Source organism: Dama dama, chromosome 6 (genome assembly GCF_033118175.1).
Source record: "Dama dama isolate Ldn47 chromosome 6, ASM3311817v1, whole genome shotgun sequence".
Lineage (NCBI taxonomy): Eukaryota > Metazoa > Chordata > Mammalia > Artiodactyla > Cervidae > Dama > Dama dama.
In genome coordinates, this window is record NC_083686.1 from 16,570,836 (window position 1) to 16,588,610 (window position 17,775).

At 39.9% G+C, this 17,775-nt stretch overlaps 1 protein-coding gene across 3 annotated transcripts in view; it reads right to left on the reverse strand.

Annotated features, from left to right (window-relative positions):
- ARHGAP24 (Rho GTPase activating protein 24) overlaps window positions 1-17,775 on the reverse strand; it is a 621,697-nt gene that overhangs the window by 561,722 nt on the left and 42,200 nt on the right. For 2 of the 3 annotated variants that reach the window (XM_061145605.1, XM_061145603.1), the window contains exon 1: window positions 534-920. The exons of the other annotated variant lie outside the window; for it this stretch is intronic. The gene's annotated coding sequence lies outside the window, so the exon portion shown is untranslated. Of the gene's footprint in view, window positions 1-533; window positions 921-17,775 lie in introns of those variants that run through there. 3 annotated transcript variants of the gene reach the window in all.

Genomic DNA, 17,775 nt, shown 5'->3' on the forward strand with positions numbered 1-17,775 from the left:
TTCCTTTTAAAAAATCTAAACAGATTCTTTTGAGTGGCTGAAAACTCACCCAAGATTCCCAAAGGCTTTGTTTACAATGAGAGTATTTACTATTAGAACATACCTCTGAATGCCTGTTATCTAGAAAACTCTCGTGATATAAGACACTAATGGAGAGGAGCAGCGGAGAAGGGGGCGGATAGATAGGGAAGTAAACTGCGGAGTCTTTATTCCTTCCTTCTATTTTTAAGCCTAGATACGCGTACTATCAGCTTGCGCTGTTTTCATCCTTTTAAAAATAATAAGAAAGGACCATTGTTCCCCATCATCTACACGCACGCGGACGCGCGCGCGCACACACACACACACACGCACACACTGCACCAGCCGGGATTCCTGCGGTCCCTCCTCGCCCCCTGCAGCCCCCACCCGGGTCGCCCGCAGCTGTGCCCGCAGCACCCCCGCCCCGGGCGCAGGCGAGGCCAAGTCCCAGCCCCCCGAAGTCACCCCGGAGCACATCACCTCCCCCCTACGCCCCAAACCAGGTCACCTACCCTGCTCAGAGCGCACGACAGAAGGGGGACGGCGACTGCTCCGAAGAAAAAGAGCCCCAGGACGAGCCGGAAAAAAAAAATTAAAACGGGGAGGGCAGTCTCCTTACTTCCCACAACAAGGGGAAGTATTGCGCCCCATGCACTGGGTAGCTCCGCAGGCGCGGTTTCGGAGGAAATGCGCGGCGGCAGAAGGAGCTGCGGCTGGGGTGGAAAGTTGGGGGTGCTTCCCCCCAGCCGCCCGCGCCTCGATCCACTCCGGTCCCCGCCGCAGTCTTGACAGCTCCCCCGGCCTTCGAGACCCTCCAAAAGCCCGGCCGCCGGTTTCCACCCGGAGCTGGGCTGAGTTGCCACATGCACTTGAGAGATCCTAGCAGTTGCGCACAGAAGAGTCCCAGAAGTTAGAAAGAGTGATTGTGTGTCAATGTGTAAATATACAGTACAAGTGAGCGGGGCCAACCCTCAGACGCAGCCCGCGGTTTCAGATTTCATTCGGCAACTGGCAGCTTCACGACGGGGGAGGCAGGAGGAGCCCGGTACTCGCCCAGCGCCTCTCTGCTGGGTTATCTTAGAGCCGCCGGGGGGACACGGGGGGTCCCCGGACCCGCGACAGCCAAACAGAGCCCTGCCTCCGTACCCCGAGGCTGGCTTGACCCGTTTATTTCATTCATGTCACAGACGCACGTTGGTGTGAATCTGGGGCTGTGGGTGCAGAGAAGGGATGCCGAATACAGATCCCTTTGCCCCTTAGAAGCTCAGCATGTCTTTGGCCAAACCCCACAAGGTTTTACTTGCTTCTGTCAGGTCTCTATATAAAATCTTATTTCTCCAATCAGAATTACCTGGGTCATTAAACCTATATTCCTAGAAATGTTTATTTAGATGAATACTCTCTAGTTAGATCTTTAGAGAAATTCAAAGCATAATTACTTCCTTATCATGGTTTAAGAGCTCTCAAAATTACACAGTATAAAAGAAAGAGGATGGAGTAGTAAAACATTTTGCTGATGCAGTCCCCTCTCCTCCCACCACCAAAAAAAAAAAAAAACAAAACAATTTCAGATCTAGATATTATGGTACTGATTACCTGGAATGCCAACTCAACTATTCAAAAAAAAAAAAAAATACTTTATAAAGATGTCTGCTTTAGAGTATTTAAAAACCATCACTATGGGTCTCCAGTGATATGGAAGAGCACACATTTAAATTTAGAAACACCAAAAATAAAAGTCTGTGTGGACACATGTGTTTTTTTTTTTTTTTTTTCTTTTACCCTTCTTTTTCTGGTTTCTTGTAGTCTTTCTTTCTGGTGATCTGTCTCATCCTGGCTTGATGTCCCACTAGAAAATTGATTTTCTGGTGGAAGAATTCTCAACCATCTAATTAAGCTCTGCAGGGAAAAAATTCTTTGTATATTTCTTTTTTAAAATGTGTGTGGAATTCCTAACCAGAAGCAGTGTAACTTATTTTCTAATTGGGAGGAATAAATGACCTTCACATGGCTTAACATATTCTACCTGCAGCCTGGCAGGTACATGCCAATGGGCAGTTTTAGATAAAAGCTGGAAAATAATGACATTAACCAAAATGAAATCTGCACACACTTAAGGGTCCCAAGAGCCTCAGGAAGATGTGTCAATGATTCAAGATTCTGACATTTAGAAAAGACAAGGAAGCTATCATGTTGGTAACCTAATTCAGGATATAACAACTATTACCACAAGCAAACTTAGAATCAAGACAATACAAAATTGAACTCAATATGATTACTGGGTAGTCACTAATCCAAAAGGTTAAGACATGCCTCTGTGATACACCCGTGTATCTAAGATCTTTGCTTTCACATCTCCTGACCTCTGTCTCCACCCCTTCCAGTTCAGTCACTCAGTTATGTCCGACGCTTTGCAAACCCATGGACTGCAGCACACCAGGCTTTCCTGTCCATTACCAACTCCCATAGCTTGCTCAAACTCATGTCCATTGAGTCAGTGATGCTAGCCAACCATCTCATTCTCCATTGTCCCCTTCTCCTCCTGCCTTCAATTGTTCCCAGCATCAGGGTCTTTTCCAATGAGTCAGTTCTTTGCACCAGATGGCCAAAGTATTAGAGTTTCAGCTTCAACATTCCTTCCAGTGAATATTCAGGACTGATCTCCTTTAGGATGGACTGGTTGGATCTTCTTGCAGTCCAAGGGACTCTCAAGAGTCTTCAATACCACAGCTCAAAAGCATCAATTCTTCAGTGCTCAGCTTTCTTTATGGTCCAAATCTCACATCCATACATGACTACTGGAAAAATCATAGCTTTGACTAGATGGACTTTTGTTGGCAAAGTAATGTCTCTGCTTTTTAATATGCTGTCTAGGTTGGTCATAGCTTTTTTTACAAGAAGCAAGCATCTTTTAATTTCATGGCTACAGTCACCATCTGCAGTGATTTTGGAGCCTAAGAAATCTGTCTGTTTCCATTGTTTCTGCATCTATTTGCCACGAAGTGATAGGACCGGATGCCATGATCTTAGTTTTTTGAATGTTGAGTCTTAAGCAAGCGTTTTCACTCTCCTCTTTCACTTTCATCAAAAGGCTCTTCAGTTCCTCTTTGCTTTCCACCATAAGGGTGGTGTCATCTTCATATCTGAGGTTATTGATATTTCTCCCGGCAATCTTGATTCCAGCTTGTGCTTCATCCAATCTGGCATTTTGCATGATATACTCTGCATATAAGTTAAATAAGCAGGGTGACAAATACAGCCTTGACGTACTTCTTTCGCAACTGGAACCAGTCCATTGTTCCATGTCCAATTCTAACTGTTGCTTCTTAACCTGCATTCAGATTTCTCAAGAGGCAGGTCAGGTGGTCTGGTAATCCCCCTTCCACCTGACATCATTTCACTGATGTGTATGATGTATGTGATTATCTTATACTAGACACTGCAACTGAAAAATGGGAAGATTGTCACTTGAGGATTAAGCAGCAGGGAAGGTATATCTACCAAAATCCTGTATTCCCCTCTCACTTCTCTGCAGAAAGAAAAGTGCTTCTGTATTTGTTTTCTAAAAGCTCCTTAGGGATTTAGCAAAGATCTTTATTACCAATCATATAAACCAAACTAGAAAATGCTTTGTTGTCCACAGGACTCAAGTATGTTGTTGTTGCTCTTCAGTTGCTCAGTCATGTCCAATTCTTTGCAACCCCATGGTCTGCAGGATGCCAGGCTTCCCTGTCCTTCACCATCTCCTGGAGTTTGCTCAGACTCATGTCCATTGAGTCGGTAATGCCATCCAACCATCTCATCCTCTGTCACCCCCTTCTCCTCCTGCCATCTTACTTTTCTCTCATTTGTGGATTAATTGAGACTAGAAGACATCTCTCATGCAGATTTTAGCAACTTTAAGGGAGAAATAAATTTGCAAAGAGTAGACTTGAAAGGTTCTAACCAGGGGAGGATGCCAATGTGATAGATACAGACTCCAGGGGGTGTGGTGTCTGTCATTCAATTCCCAATGTCTCTGGTGAGAACTTGCCCTAGGTATCACTTAAAGCTGGATTTTGCCAGTCAACTCATTTCAGAGTTAAAGGCATTTCTTTTTCAGACCAACTCTACAAACCCCACAAATGCTTCAAGGGTAAAAGCTAAGTTTCCAGGATTCTAAGTCATATCCTCAGAAGGAGTATAAAAGGTATGCAAGGTTTGAGAAGTTTTACAAGGAGATTTACAAGGGGGATGTGTGATACTTTTAAGACCACAGGGAGCTCAGGAATCTAGAAAAGAAATAGAAGGAAACAGAGGAGGAGAAGTGGGTGGAGGAGGAGAGGGAGGAAGAGGAGAGAAAGCAGATAATGGCCTTATTATACTTGATCAAGTTGTTTGGATATCAGTATTGCCAGACTCCAGGACAGAAAAATATCCATAGACAAAGCCCCCTAGACACTGTTTCTGTCTTGTCACTTAGGTTAAAATTTAATTGGAGAAACCTTAGGAAGAATTTGTACAATCACTTTAATATTTCAAGTATGTGAAGTAAAACAAGTATGGATTCAAAATGTGTTTTAATGCACTTTACTATTTAAAAATTGTAAGGTTTTCCATAAGATTCCTTGCCAGATTCTTTGAAGATCTTCGAGTAATGTATTGTCATGTTACCCACTGTCCATTAATATCAGATACTGGGACTCTTTAATTATGTTTTCTTTGGGGAAAACATAAATTCCTAAGAGGGCAAAAAACACAGTAACAAAACTGAATAGTCAAGAATTGCCAAAATCCTAACATTTCCTTCGGGTTCTCACCAACAATGCAGAATTTGTGTGGGTCCGGGAGTATGCCAAGATCTGATTGCAGAATTAAGACAGAAGGCTGTGCTGGCACAAGTCTATTTCAACCCATCAGTGTTCAGGTTTTCTTTATATTTCCTAGGGGAAGTTTTGTTTTGTTTTGTTTTGTTTGTGGGAGGGGGGTGAAATCCAGTTTTTTTGAGTCTGTATCTATCACATTGGCATCTTCCCCTGGTTAGAACCTTTCAGGTCTCCTCTTTGCAAATTTATTTCTCCTTTAAATTTGTTAGAATCTGCATGAGATATGTCTTGTAGTCCCAATTAACCTACAAATGAGAGAAAAGTAAGATGGCAGGAGGAGAAAGGGTTGTCTTAGCTAAATTAGAGAAAGATTAAGGGAGTTTTGTGCCAACCCCCAATCCAACACTTTGGATCACATGATCTAGGAAAAGGGGTAGCACTACTATAATAAATGTTGGGACCAAAAATATCCAACCAAATCCCCAAGAGGAAGGAGAGAAAGTGCAAAACAGAGACAGGCACCTATGATGGTGGAGTCCTTCCTGCCCCTATAATTTCATCACAGGTCTGCTTTCAGTCAAGGGCCTTCAAAGTGAAGCAACAAGCATGCAGTAACGCCTATGGAGATCCTGAATGGACTATAGTATCAACCATTACTATAAACTTTTATCTAATGGATATATTTTTGGTTGCAGCCAGTATCACACTCCATTGCCCCCGATGTGTTAGTCACTGAGTTGTATCCAACTCTTTGCAACCCCATGAACTGTACCTTGCCAGGCTCCTCTGTCCATGGCATTCTTCAGGCAAGAATACTGGAGTGGGTAGCCATTCCCTTCTCCAGGGAATCTTCCCAACCCAGGGAACAAACCCAGGTCTCCCGCATTGCAGGCAGATTCTTTACCATCCGAGCCACTAGGAAAGCCCTAGGTCTTCAAGTTAGATGGTACACACACACACAAATAATCCATGATTACGTTCATTTTTTAAATTGTGTTCTTTTTTTTTGTCTAATTACAAAATTAATATATGTTCAACTCAGAAAATTGGGCACCTGCAAAGAAGCATAAAAGAAGAAATAAAAAATTGCCATGATCTCACCACACAGAGAGAAAGTATTATTAACATTTTGAGTATATCTATGCCTCTGTGTGCATGCATGTGTGTGTGTGTTAAATAATGGTTTGGTTCACATTATCAACCAAAGCAAGACTTTCTTTGCATGGGCTGCAAATGGAAACCTCAGTTTCCAAATAAAATGGTTTTATTTTATTCTGTTTAGAGTCAGACTCTGGAATTTACTGGATTATGTTAAAGAACCAAACTCTCCCCTCCAAGATAGGCAGATTCCCTCCAGTGAGTTCCCAGAAAAATTCCCTGCTTTATGCTTTCACATTCTTTCAGTGGCCATTTCTAAATCTCTCCCTTACTAGGATTTCCTTGTCCTTGTTGACTCAAAATTTCTCTAAGATAGTCTTTATATTCCTGTCCTTCACATCCCAACCCTTCTTTCTCTTCCTGAGTATAAGTATGCATGCATGCACCCCCAAACACACCCACCATATACATTCACATGCGTGTGCACACCCACAGAGTGAAACATTTCCCCAGACGTGAAACTTTCCACTTGCAGACTCAGCTCTTAAAATTAAAAACTAACATGAAACTTAAAATATTTCAAAATCTAATTCCATCTGAGTAATACCAAGATGGGCATAGTTTCAATATACATACCTTTTTGTAGATTTCAAGCTCATTCTCATGTTGGAATCTTCTCATTAAGTTTGTGTTCGTTCAAAAATTAAACACTGCCATTGAAATAAAACCATCTGCTCCTCAGAATTATTTACTTGTAGGCTACCTAAATTATGTGTGACTTATAAGTGATTTCCATTTTTAAGCAGATAGAAAGTAAGTGATAAGTAGGTTCTTTACATGTGTTTAATTCCAGTGTCATATATTCTAAGCCTTATCATTTGTCTAGAATACCCTCATTTCATCCTATTTTCATCATATTCCAAGCTCTTTCAATAATGGATGTACTTTTTGCCTACTTTTCCATTTTTACTTCCTCGAAATTGCTTGCTTTATCTAGTTTCAGATAATTTGAAATTAAAAAAAAAAAACTTTACCTCATTATGGATTCTTGTCCCAGTGATAGGAAATATACAGTCTAGATTCAAAGTTGAGCTGTTAAAACTGCTAATGGCTTTGGATATTAGGCACAACTGATCCCATTCTTGAATAAATATTATTTCTCTGGTTTGGGCTGTTAACTAGAGACTTGGAGGTTGACATTAAGTAACTTAAAACCAGTGAGGTTTAATAAAATAAATGTTTTCTCATTACAGACTGCAGACATAATCATCAATTTTTTAAACCACCCTGCTTGAAAACTAAATAAGAAAGTGTCAATGAATCAAAATAATTCATTCAAACACATTACTAATGATAATAATAATAATGATGATTATAATTGTAAAGTAATGAGTATTCCTTAGAGTTTTTAAAGTGTCTTCCTATATGTGATGTCTTTTCATTGCAGCAGCCCTATGAAAAATCTGTTATTGCTTACTCTTTACACAAGAAAGATCAGAGAGAAGCACTGTATACACCTTGTTCAGGATTGTAATAAGCTAATGAAGGGTGGAGATAAGACCTGAATTCAGGCCATTTGAGTACAAAGTGTGGATTCTTTTCATTCAGGTATCAGCAGCAGCATCTCCCTATATAAAAGACAGCACAATTCCCCTTTCACATGTCACTTATACTGGTCAAGTGCTTGACAATAATTGTATCATTACATTCGTCTATGAGAAGGGAAAACTATCATTCTCCTGCAGACGAATTTTAAGTCCTACTTTAGGTATTAATTTTAGTGTCTTTTCCTACCAAGCCTTTTATTCACGTTTCCAAAAAAATGATAAAATTAACTATTCTCCCTCTTTCTCTCTTGGCTCACCATTTGCTGGAGGTGTTGACGAACAGTGAATTGGCCACAAAACAGGCAGAAATATCAGGAAGAACAGCAGGCAATTTAGATAATTCACCAACTTGAAAATTACTTCCTAAGAAATGACTATTGCTTTTAAGATCTTGAAGTAAAACTGAGAAAAATTTAAAATTAGAAGTCTGCTTAAGACATAGAAAAGATAGATGTCGATTACATAAAGAACAGAGATGGAGATAACTAGTTCTTCAATATTTGAAAAATTACCAAGCATAAACTTCCTTTGGAAATCAAAAAAAATAATGCAATTTTTGAAAGATTTTCAAAGTAATATTCCATAGTAGTAAGCAAAGGGCAGTTCAAGATGTGGGCTATCAAGCAGACAAAACAAAACAAAAAACCAAACACACACACACACGCAAAAAAAAAAAAAAAAAAACAAATAGGACTGAAAAATTATTATCCTCTCCTTTTGTTTTCTCAAATTTCTCAATTTCTTTCAAAGTTTAGAAACGCTAACAAGCAAGCTTTTTGCAGGCTTGCTTTGCAAAAGTGGAGAGGTTGGGCTGGGAGTAAGGAAAGAACTGTAAGGGTAAGGGTTGAGGCTGAGGAGATCATGTGGTGAAGCTTCTAAATGCCAAGCAGTCTGTCTGTCCTAGATGACTTCAATGGATGACACTCTGTCTGATATGTTTTACTCAAGAATTGGCAGACCAGTGAAAGAGGCTTCTATATGGCTCTTGTTGGGAAAATATTCAATGAGAAAGGAACAAAAGCACCAAGACTTCAGCCCAAGACCAGTGCATTTTCAAGGAAGAAAGGTGCTTATAGATGGGACATCAGATGAGCCATTCTCTTAAACCTGGGGAAAGTGATTCCAAGTTCTTCAAGAAAGAGGTCTTCAAAACAAACACAAATCAGAAAATGAGAGCACCATTTGGGGAGCCCAATAAAATAATTATAAGATCCACTTAGAGAAAGCCTCTCCTATCTGGGCCAGGAAGGTGCTCAGCATCTGTGCAAGCATCAGCAGCAACTACAAGATCAGACCCGGCTGTGCCTTCAAGGTCCAACACTGAAGCAGATTCAGCCACCAGGAAAGGGAGTGGACAGCAGAACTGAGATCTACAGCAGAGAAATATCAATAACTCCCAAAGAGAGGCCCTCACAGGACCTACCCTGTGAGGGGTAGGTGGGAGGGCCAGGAGGATGGCGATTTCCATTGATCCTGCTGGCTAGAGACTCAGAGCCGAAGTCTAAAGCTTAGACTTCAGTCATGTAAACATTCACTATCCATGTAAATTTTTACCCATGTTCCTGCCTAAGTCCCTTTAAATATTGTGGATACTCAAGTTCTAACACAAGGAAATAGAAATTCAGTGTAGTTATGTCCAATATTGGAAATTTTATGAAAAAACTAATATTGGGAGAATGAGAAATCCACAAACGTAGATATTAACAGTTGCTATGTACATGGGTGCTTTCTTTATACAGTTGAAAGCATTAACAGTTAAGTCGCTCAGTCGTGTCCAACTCTTTGCAACCCCATGGACCGCAGCACTCTAGGCTTCCCTGTCCATCACCAACTCCCAGAACTTGCTCAAACTCATGTCCATCGAGTCGGTGATGCCATCCAATCATCTCATCCTCTGTCATCCCCTTCTCCTCCTGCCTTCAATCTTTCCCAGCATCAGGGTCTTTTCCAATGAGTCAGCTCTTCTCATCAGGTGGCCAAAGTATTGTTGTTTCAGCTTCAACATCAGTCCTTCCAATGAGTATTCAGGACTGATCTCCTTTAGGATAGACTGGTTGGATCTTGCAGTCCAATGGACTCTCAAAAGTCTTCTCCAACACCACAGTTCAAAAGCATCAATTCTTCAGCATTCAGCTTTCTTTATGGTCCAACTCTCACATCCATACATGACTACTGGAAAAACCATAGCTTTGACTAGACAGATCTTTATTGCAAAGTAATGTCTCTGTTTTTTTTAATATGCTGTCTAGTTTGGTCATAGCTTCCAAGGAGCAAGTGTCTTTTAATTTGATGGCCGTAGTCACCATCTACAGTGATTTTGGAGCCCCCCCAAAATAAAGCTTCTCACTGTTTCCATTGTTTCCCCATCTACTTGAAAGCATTAAACTCTTCCCAAATGTGAGACCTGGGCAGAATACAAAGTCAATTAAGACTTTATCTGTGCCTTCATGAAGTTCATGTACAATCACTGAGAAGGAGTGAAACTAAAAGTTTAAATTTTTCCTTTTCCTTGAAGTTCATGCAGAAATGATGCTACAATACATTTATTCTTGGCTCAGCTCAAGCCTCAGAAAGTTGTTGGCATCATCTTCAGAGGCAAACAAAAGGCTTATTCTTCATATGATAATGTTACACCATTATTTTAGACAGATGCTAGCCTTTACTTTAACTGGTATATAAAGACTTCTTGACGTACTTTATATTTTTTCTCATTTGTTCTCTAAATTCTCAATGCATTGCTGTATAGACCAGATGACAATGAATGTATTTAATGTGAAAACTGTCCAGGTACTTACCAGTGGGTTTTTCTTAACATGCATTACGCTATGCATGAATAGACAATAATAGAAAAAGCACTCACTATTTATAAACAAATAACAGAAATTTAGTGATAATATCAAGTCCTTGGAAATCAGTTTACAAACATTAAAATAGTTTCTGAATTGAACATTCCATGAGGAAAGCATAAAGTAACAACAAATTCCACTTATCTTAACCATTAGCTTTAACTGCTCATCAAATTTTGGCAACCCACTCCAGTATTCTTGCCTGGGAAATCCCTTGGACAGAGGACCCTGATGGGCTACAGTCCTTGGGATTGTAAAGGTCCAACATGACTAAGCACACCTACACACACACACACACACTACATTTGGCTTGAAATTTCCCATACTTATCTAACCCAAACTTGACAAAGTTTAGATAAATGTAATCTGTAGGTTAAAAGTAATTCAAAAGTTGCCTTTTTTTCTCCTGTGTCTGCTTTTCTTTTAGAGGATCATTGTTAAAATGTCTATTTCTTTAGGCCTGTTATAAAATTAATATTATAAAGCAAACATTTAAGTTTAAGCTATCTGCCATGTGGAAAATGACTTATTAATTTCTCATAATGTGCTTCATTGGGTTTTAAGAATAGAATCAAATGGTTATCTAAAATAATCATATATATTTCACACAAAGATTATATTAATTTAAAATTTTTGAGACTAAGGATTTATGTTATTTCAATGAAAGGGAGATTATAGCAATGTTGATCTTTCATTTTATTAATGAAAAAGTTAACTTTAGAACTAAAATCCTTGTCTAAACGTAGGCTTTTCTGCACATAGCTCCTTTTAATAGGTTGTCATATTCAGATGTTATTTTGCAAGGAAAATCATTTCTAAACATAAAGTCCAGTAGGCCAAAAATTCAGTACTCTTATGCACATAAGGGACTCTTTCTGCTGCCTTCTGATGTCTCTGTCTATGTTTCTTGTCAAGATTCCTGGGAGAATAACAATAACCTCAGATGTGCAGATGGCATGACCCTTGTGACAGAAAGTGAAGAAGAACTAACTAAAGAGCCTCTTGATGAAAGTGAAAGAGGAGACTGAAAAAGTTGGCCTAAAACTCAACATACAGAAAACTAAGATCATGGCATCCAGTCCCATCACTTCATGGCAAATAGACAGAGAAACAATGGAAACAGAGAGAGACTTTATTTTTTGGAGCTCCAAAATCACTGCAGGTGGTGATTGCAGCCAGGAAAGTAAAAGATGCTTGCTCCTTGGAAGAAAAGCTATGACCAACCTACGCAGCGTATTAAAAAGTGGAGACATTACTTTGTCAAGAAAGGTCCATCTAGTCAAAGCTATGGTGTTTCCAGTAGTCATATATGGATGTTAGAATTGGACTATAAAGAAAACTGAGCACTGAAGAATTGATGCTTTTGAACTGTGGTGTTGGAGAAGACTCTTGAGAGTCCCTTGGACTGCAAGGAGATCCATCCTAAAGGAGATCAGTCCTGAATATTCACTGGAAGGAATGATGTTGAAGCTGAAACTCCAATACTTTGGCCATCTGGTGCAAAGAACTGACTCATTGGAAAAGACCCTGATGCTGGGAAAGATTGAAGGCAGGAGGAGAAGGGGATGACAGAGGATGAGATGATTGGATGGCATCACCGACTCGATGGACATGAGTTTGAGCAAGTTCTGGGAGTTGGTAATGGACAGGGAAGCCTGGCAAGCTGCAGACCATGGAGTTGCAAAGAGTTGGACACAACTGAAAGACTGATCTGAACTGAACTGAATGCACACAAGGTATTACTTGACCCATGTTGACTTTGTAATCACTACTTCTGTTTCTGAAATACTATATAATTTTGTATAGTAAATGTAGATAGACATATTAATAATAAAAATTTTGTATTTGCACTTAATTGAGATAAGATTAATGACCTTATGATTGCATTTTTATTTAATAGCTGCAGGAATACCCCTTGAAAATAGCCATTTCCGGGGAGAAGCCACTATGCTCAAATGTAAGCTGATAGTCCAAGAACACAGAGCTTTGTAACAACCTAGGACAGCATGACAAATTTATGTGATTAATAATAATAATTATAATAAATAATAATAAATATAGTAAAATAACTAATGAACTTTAATAAGTCAATCTATAGATACTTATCAGTAATCTGTGTGGGCTTTGAGCAGGCATGAAACTTTAATTGGAAAAGTGAAGTATTTTCTTAAAAGCCTGAAATAAGATTATAAATTACCTACACTGAGTGATGTTTACTAGTATCATTGGTCATTCTTGAACACAATAAAGTTGAGATTTATTTACCTGTCTAAATAGCCTTTTAAGTATTCATGACATAAAGTCTCAATATTCAGATTAGGGATGAAGAGTAAGTATCCAGCTTCATTCTTCATTTAGTTTATATTTTCTTCCAAATAGAAATTTAAAAAAAATAGAACTTTGTGATAAGTTAAAGGCAAAACATCCTTGTAGAAAGAGAAGGCAGATGACAGATGTGTTGATATCTACCTAGTAACCCACTCTCCTTTTTCCTAACCTCCTGTTCAGATTGACATCCCAAGAAGTTGCAGAAACATGGGAGCCTATCTCATTTCATTCCAGATTTCCAATATCAATGGCCTTATCCTGGGGTAGAGAAAGAAAAGGAAGGACAAAAATACAGCAACTTTGTCTAAAACTAAAATATCATAGGCTCCAACAAAATCTCACTAATACTTCCTCTATGTAGGTAGAAGTTGTGACTAATAAAATGCAAATGCTGCTGAAATCATAAAACTTTGTATCATGATGCCTTTTATTAATCAATAGGATTCTAAATATACAACCACTTATATATAAGGAGACTTTTAAATGTTTTCATGTTCATAGAGTCCCCAGTTGTTGGAAAAAGAATGGGGACTCTCACCTTAGAATGTACCCTCTTTTTTAGTGTCACCATTGTCCTTAAAAAGCCTCTTGATGAAAGTGAAAGAGGAGAGTGAAAAAGTTGGCTTAAAACACAACATTCAGAAAACTAAGATCATGGCACCTGCTCTCATCACTTCATGGGAAATAGATGGGGAAAGAGTGGAAACAGTGTCAGACTTTATTTTTGGGGGGGTTCCAAAATCACTGCAGATGGTGATTGCAGCCATGAAATTAAAAGACGCTTACTCCTTGGAAGGAAAGTTATGACCAACCTAGATAGCATATTAAAAAGCAGAGACATTACTTTGCCAACAATGGTCCGTCTAGTCAAGGCTATGGTTTTTCCAGTGGTCATGTATGGATGTGAGAGTTGGACTATGAGGAAAGCTGAGCGCCGAAGAATTGTTGCTTTTGAACTGTGGTATTGGAGAAGACTCTTGAGAGTCCCTTGGACTGCAAGGAGATCCAACCAGTCCATCCTAAAGGAGATCAGTCCTGGGTGTTCATTGGAAGGACTGATGCTGAAGCTAAAACTCCAATACTTTGGCCACCTCATGCGAAGAGTTGACTCATTGGAAAAGACCCTGATGCTGGGAGGGATTGGGGGCAGGAGGAGAAGGGGATGACAGAGGATGAGATGGCTGGATGGCATCACCGACTTGGTGGGCATGAGTTTGGGTAAACTCCGGGAGTTGGTGATGGACAGGGAGGCCTGGCCTGCTGCGATTCATGGGATCGCAAAAAGTCAGACACGACTGAGCGACTGAACTGAACTGAACTGAACTGAACTGATTGTTCTTTGGAAGAATTGTGCAGAGACAGATAACACACATGGATGGTAACTGCTCTTCTCAAATAGCACGCACAGCATTAATTCATAACACAACCCATTGCAGAGCATATTTAGAGTCCACAGTCTAAAATTTCCTGCTACTACAGTTTTACCAACAGGGACATGAAAGAAATGTGCATAATAGATTTCTTATGAAAATTATTGAGCTGGTTTCAAAATAACTTAATTATTATTGCTGCCTTTAATGGAACTCATTAAAATGGCTGTCACGAGTCTATCGAGATGGTTCCACTATAATTCAGTTTTAATTAACTTGATCATTATTTTTAACTATGCTAATAAACAAGCTATGCTACAATCTCATCTTAACCTTGGATCTTTCAGCACAGAATTTAGAGATTTAAACCCTTTTCTTTCTTTCTGTTCTAAATTGCTATAGTGATACTGAACAAATTACATTATTAAAATTGACTGCTTCCTGTTATCATCAATTAGTCTTTCATTAGCAACCTTCAATATATTTATGTTCCAAGAAGATTTCAACTGCTCTCCTGCCTGGCCTCCACTAGCTTTATATTGCAGGACACAAGGGCTCTGACATGAACAGTGCATATATCAATGTTTGTGTCGTGTAAGTACAAAACTTCAAACATTTTATAATATATCATGGACCTGTCATGCATTTGAGGTAGTTTGGAGATAATGAGCATTGTTTAAAAATGAAAGTGCTCGAATCTCATAGTTCAATAAACAATGCCACCTGTGTGTGTGTGTTCAGTTGTTAGGTCATGTCCGACTCTGCAATCCCATGGACTGCAGCACACCTGGCTCCCTCATCTTTCACTGTCTCCTGGAGTTTGCTCAAATTCATGTCCATTGAGTCAGTCACACTATCTAACCATCTCATCCTCTGCCACCCCTTCTCCTTTTGCCATCAATCTTTCTCAGCATCAGGTGGGTCTTTTCCAATGAGTCAGCTCTTCACATTAGGTGGCCAAAGTATTACAGCTTCACCTTGACTACTATTAACAATATGATTCTATGAGATTGTCACCCTTCTTATTTAACCTATGTGCAGAATACATCATGAGAAACACCGGGCTGGATGAAGCACAAGCTGGAATCAAGATTTCCGGGAGAAATATCAGCAACCTCAGATATGCAGATGACACCACCCTTATGACAGAAAGTGAAGAAGAACTAAAGAGCCTCTTGATGAAAGTGAAAGAGGAGAGTGAAAAAGTTGGCTTAAAACTCAACATTCAGAAAATGAAGATCATGGCATCTGGTCCCATCACTTTATGGCAAATAGATGGGCAAACAGTGGAAACAGTGACAGACTTTATTTTTTTGTGCTCCAAAATCACTGTAGATGGTGACTGCAGCCATGAAATTAAAACAACATTTTCTCCTTGGGAGAAAAGTTATGACCAACCCAGACAGCATATTAAGAAGCAGACACATTACTTTGCCAACAAAGGTCCGTCTAGTCAAAGCTATGGTTTTTCCAGTGGTCATGTATGGATGTGGGAGGTGGACTACAAAGAAAGGTAAGTGCTGAAGAATTGATGCTTTTGGACTGTGGTGTTAAAGACTCTTGAGAGGTCCATGGACTGCAAAGAGATCAAACTAGTCAACCCTAAAGGACTTCAGTCCTGAATATTCACTGGAAGGACTGATACTGAAGCTGAAACTGCAATACATTGGCCACCTGATGCAGAGAACTGACTCATTTGAAAAGACTCTGATGCCAGGAAAGATTGAAGGCAGAAGAAGGGGATGACAGAGGATGAGATGGTTGGATGGTATCACTGACTCAATGGACATGAATTTGAGTAAGCTCCAGGAGTTGGTGATGGACAGGGAGGCCTGGCATAGTGCAGTCCATAGGGTTGCAAAGAGTCAGACATGACTGAGTGACTGAACTGAACTGATGAGATTGGGAAAACTACACAAATCTTCACAGGGGCTTTACTCAATGGAATTGTAAAGGGTGGAGCCAAGAGGCTAGAATAAGATACTGCAAAAATGTCATCCACGTTAAGTGACTTTCTAGAAACTCCAAACAGGATGACCCACTTATTCTATTATAAGAACCAAGGATTTTCCCTGAAGATCCTTATTTTTTGTTAATTTTGGCTTCAGTTTCTTCAATAGTCTTTTCCTCACTTGCTGGCTGACCTCCTGCCACTATATATAACCACTATATATGACCTCCTGCCACTATATATATATGTGTGTGTGTGTGTGTGTGTATGTGTGTATCTATATACACACACATATATATAATACTTTAGTAACAGATACAAGTCTTGTTTGGTCCTTATCAATTGGCATTCTTCTCACCAGAGATTTACTGGTGAAATATCAGCTCCTGTCCCCTTGCCCATTCATCCCACAGGTGTGTGTTCTCCAGCTGGGAGTCATTAGCATCATGATGTTACTTCACAGAACATAAAACCTGGATATAAAGTAAATTATCACATGTGAACAAAAAAGCACAGTGCCTGACACAGCTAACAAACAAGGGCTCTAGAATTCCTACCAGTCAGACGTGGTCATCTTCCATCAAGTCTCTGCTATCTTTACCCACAGCAAACACTCATTAATGAGCACTCATCCCCCCAGTGCTCTCTGAAACCTTGACCTTCATGACTCCCACAGATGTGACATTACAGAACCAAGGTGGCCACTCCATTCAATATGAACATTTGTGGTAAATGCTGGGAAAGACAAAAATTTCAGACACAAAAGTCAGGAAGATGTTCTCTAGAAAGCTGACAAGTTGAGTCAATTAACACATATCTAATCTGAAAAAAAAAAAAAAAAGAAATCATGATGTTATCCAGCTTCCCAATTAGCTGTCTAGCCAAATTGCTAACCGAATTTCCCATCCTATCCTTGGAATTCCTTTACTTTCTTTTTTTAATGTTTTCTCTATCACTTATCTCTGTTTTACATGCAACCAAACTAGCCTAGAGCAGGTTGATAGAGCCAGGCAAAGGATTGCTGACGACAAACAGGAAACTAGATGGCAGTCCTGTCCCCTCCTCCTTTTTGAGCCTCTCTCAGAGACGTCCCACTTTCACAATAGACTGCCCACTCTGACTTCTGAGGTGGAATGTCTAGGATGGCTTTCTTTATAAAAACTGATTCTGTCTTCTCTCTTAAGTGAAGATAAGTCTTAATCCAGCCTGTTATGTACCTAAATCCTAGTGTGAGCCATGGTTGTGGACACAATCCCAACTCAATAATCTAACTTCAGAGGAGGGTCTGACTGATGTAGAAGTAGAACACAGGTTCTTCCCTGAGAGTCAGAGTGAGAGGAGCAGAACTAGATCTGAAAAGCCAGTTTTCCATTTTTGCTAAAAAATCAAACCACAAACTTATCTACTAACTTCAGAGACAAAGGATAAAGACCAAAGTTGCAGAGACTTTGCTGTGTCGCAGTCCACAGGGAAGAAGAGCAATCTTTGCTGAAAGAAGAGGCTATTTGTGGTCACAAAGAAAAAGCAAAGATCAACAGAGAGCAGGAAAACAAGGTAGGAATCGAGCCCAAAATGCAGCAGGATCCTGGGTGATGTTGACTCGGCCCCGGGTTGCTTCTCTGGCCAGCTCACAGCTGGAAGAGCCCTCAGTTCAACTACTTAGTAGTCAAAGGGCTAGGATGACTGGAAGCAAGCTAACCTGGGGCCCTCTTACAGCTGCAGGTAATATATCCCTATTAACTTTGATTG